Below are 4,306 nucleotides of genomic sequence, written 5' to 3'. Positions count from 1 at the left end.
AACCAGACAAGGATGCCCACTGTCACCACTCCTATTTAACATAGTATTGGAAGTCCTAGCCAGAGCAATCAGGCAAGAGAAAGAAATAAAAGGGATCCAAATTGGAAAGGAAGAAGTGAAACTGTCACTATTTGCAGATGACATGATTTTATATATAGAAAACCCTAAAGAATCCACCAGAAAACTTTTAGAAGTAATAAACAACTATGGTAAAGTTGCAGGATACAAAATCAACATACAAAAATCAGTTGCATTTCTGTACACTAACAACGAAGTAGCAGAAAGAGAAATTAAGAATACCATCCCATTTACAATTGCAACAAAAAGAATAAAATACCTAGGAATAAACTTAACCAAAGAGGTGAAAGATCTGTACACCGAAAACTATAAAACATTGCTGAAAGAAATTGAAGAGGACACAAAGAAATGGAAAGATATTCCGTGCTCTTGGATTGGAAGAATTAACATAGTTAAGATGTCCATACTTCCTAAAGCCATCTATAGATTCAATGCAATCCCTATCAAAGTTCCAACAACATTTTTCACAGAAATAGAACAAAGAATCCTAAAATTTATATGGAACAGCAGAAGACCCCGAATAGCTAAAGGAATCCTGAGAAAAAAGAACAAAGCTGGAGGTATCACACTCCCTGATTTCAAAATATACTACAAAGCTATAGTAACCAAAACAGCATGGTACTGGCACAAAAACAGACACACAGATCAATGGAATAGAATCGAAAGCCCAGAAATAAACCCACACATCTATGGACAGCTAATCTTCGACAAAGGAGCCAAGAACATACAATGGGGAAAAGAAAAGCTCTTCAACAAAAGGTGTTGGGAAAACTGGATAGACACATGCAAAAATATGAAAGTAGACCCTTACCTTACACCATACACAAAAATTAACTCCAAATGGATTAAAGACTTGAATGTAAGACCTGAAACTGTGAAACTTCTAGAAGAAAACATAGGCAGTACGCTCTTCCACATCAGTCTTAGCAACATCTTTTCAAACACCACATCTGACCAGGCAAGAGAAACAATAGAAAAAATAAACAAATGGGACTACATCAAACTAAAAGCTTCTGCACAGCAAAGGAAACCATCAACAAAACGAAAAGACAACCTAACAATTGGGAGAAGATATTTGCAAACCATACATCTGATAAGGGCTTAATCTCCAAAATATATAAAGAACTCATGCATCTCAACAACAAAAACTACCAACCCAATTAAAAAATGGGCAAAAGACCTGAACAGACATTTCTCCAAAGAAGATATACAGATGGCCAACAGACACATGAAAAGATGTTCAAAATCACTAACTATCAGGGAAATGCAAATCAAAACTACAATGAGATATCACCTCACGCCTGTCAGAATGGCTATAATTAACAAGACAAGAAACAACATGTGTTGGAGAGGTTGTGGAGAGAAGGGAACTCTCATACACTGCTGGTGGGAGTGCAAACTGGTGCAGCCACTATGGAAAACAGTATGGAGATTCCTCAAAAAATCAACGATAGAACTACCATATGATCCAGCTATTCCACTGTTGGGTATTTATCCAAAGAACTTGAAAACACCAATTTGCAAAGGTACATGCACCCCTGTGTTCATTGCAGCCTTATTCACGATAGCCAAGACTTGAAGCAACCTAAGTGCCCATCAAGGGACGAATGGATAAAGAAGCTGTGGTATATATACACAATGGAATACTACTCAGCCATAAGAAACGACGAAATCCAGCCATTTGTGACAACATGGATGGACATTGAGGGTATAATGCAAAGTGAAATAAGTCAGAGGGAGAAGGTCAAATACCGTATGATTTCCTTCATTAAGTAGTAGATAATAACAACAATAAACAAACACATAGGGACAGAGATTGGATTGGTGGTTACCAGAGGGGAAGGGGGGAGGGAGGAGGGTGAAAGGGATAATTCGGTACATGTGTGTGGTGATGGGTTGTAATTAGTATTTTGGTGGTGAACATGATGTAGTCCATGCAGAAATAGAAGTACAATGATGTACACCTGAAATTTTTACAATGTTATAAACCAATGTTACTGCAATAAACAAAAAATTAAAAAAAAAAAAATCATAATTCTGGAGGCTTGCATTTGGCCAAGTAAACAAATGAATCAGCCAGCCAACCAATTAAGAATTATTAGGTATGTGGATATTCATATTAAAGACCCACTAAGGTTCAAGTTTTTCGACCTTTTATGTTCCTGCACAATGACATCTCTACTTCACATTATCTTTCCTTTCTTATGTGCTTCTGAGGTCTAAATACTAAGCACTCCCTATCTCAGATGGAAAGTTCATTATCTCCCTCTTCTTTCACTCTCCCACAACCACCAAAGCAGCTTTCAGGGAGATCTTCTAATACCTAAATTACCTAAATACCTTCACTAAATACCTTCTCATTCACAGCCAGTTAGGCTGCACATATGATATCCTGCCTGATCTAGACTTGAACACACCCCTTCAACTTCCAGTTTCCCAATACCAGGTCATGCTTACAGCCTGCTTTCCTATGCCTGCTCTCAGGCTACAGAACATTGCTAGAGAAAGTCACTGGACAACAGTGTACCTGGTCTAATCATTGTGGATAGCTTGGAAATTTGTAGGAATTGCCATTCTGTTGATTTGGCTGAGGGCAATAGAATTGAAGAAGGGCAAAATATCTGGTCTGCCTTGTGGCCATCCAGTTCCACTTGGAGATATCAAAATCTTAAATTAATGAAGAGGACTCTGATTGGATTTGTTTTGCTCTGGCTGGATTTGAAATTCAGGAAACTTAATTAGAATGGAAATTATTTTCTCTTGAGAGATTATGCTCTGAAATATTTCAAGTGACATTTGATGGATGTGCTTCTGATTTATTTTGATAGGCTCTATCAAGCAATCTTGTGATGTAGAACAATATGTCTGGGCCCTTTTATTTACACTAGGAAATTCTAATGGGTTACATCTGTTGGGGTCAAGGCAATCTTGAAATCTGAGTTGATCTGATGTCAAACAGTCTGCATTATCTTTACAGTTCCAAAATGGAGACTAATGTCTATATATCAACACAGCTTATTTGAATTTTTTATGAAGACTTTATCCCCTGTGTTAGAGAATACTTTCTAAGCAAAGAAATAATTGCATTGGCATTATCTTGTCTTTATTTCTATCAGAATAAAACTTCAGATCGACTATGTGATTTCCATTGACATCTTCCAAAGGTACTTTTATTAGGACCCATGTCCCAGCATTCCTGCCTCATCACTGCCACCTTTGAAGCTTCTACTGCTTCTGATTTTTCCTTCCATCTCTCCTGTAATTCCTTCTTACACCATTATTTTCTTCCTTCATACATTATATTATTCCAAAATGAGTTTCATTTGCCTTCCTTGATACTGGGATCCATTTATGCTACAGTCACTATGCATCCTTGTCCCCCTAAATCCCCTGAAGACCCTTGACCAATCTGTTTCTGCATTGGCTTCTACAACTACAAATTTCTTGCCTCTGCTGATATTGACAATGAATTATCTACCCCTTGAAACACTATACTCCCTCTGCTTAGCATGTAGGAAGTGTTTAATATGAGTTAATTAAATAAATGAATGAATAAATAAATCAGACTTGTTAGTCTCAACTATTTTCTGGTGCCCCATCTGTCGTTGCAGTTGGTCTCTTCTCTCCCTTCTCTCCTTTCTGCTGCCCCAAACTACTCATGTTAGGTCCTCGTGTTCCACAATCACCAGCTGATAACATTATTCCTTTCTCAGTGCACTTTCTAACTATATTGTTCTTCTTTCTCTTCCATTACTGCCAATCCTTGGCCACAACTGGCAACCTTGTTGAGATAGAAATTTGGCTGTAACTTCCTCAATCTGTCTGTCTCCTATCTCTAGAAAAGTAAATCTAGATGGGATCAGACTTGGGGGTATTAAAGGACCTTAGAGGACAAGTAGGACAAGTCCTGAAAAGAGCCCACTGGATTTACATATAGTAGATCGCTGGTGATCTGAGCAAAACTTGTTCCAGAAAAGTAATGACATTGGTGCTCAGGAGAATGTTGGAAGTGGAGAAAATAAAGGTAGGGAGTTAAGACAAGCCTTTCAAAGAAACTTGGCTGTAAAAGCAAGGAGAGAAAGAAGAGTACAACTAGAAGGGGAATTAGGATGAAGAAAGGATTTTTTAATAGAACTAATTTGAGTATCGTTATAAGCCATGAGGAAAGATCATAAGAGAAGAAGATATTGAAAATACTAAAGACAGAGGTATGGCTGAGAGAACATGA

The sequence above is a fragment of the Ceratotherium simum genome, chromosome 3, assembly GCF_057802395.1.
Source record: "Ceratotherium simum simum isolate JZ-2026a chromosome 3, ASM5780239v1, whole genome shotgun sequence".
Taxonomy (NCBI): domain Eukaryota; kingdom Metazoa; phylum Chordata; class Mammalia; order Perissodactyla; family Rhinocerotidae; genus Ceratotherium; species Ceratotherium simum.
The sequence above is the reverse complement of the archived record's forward strand: the minus strand, read 5'-3'. Positions refer to the sequence as shown.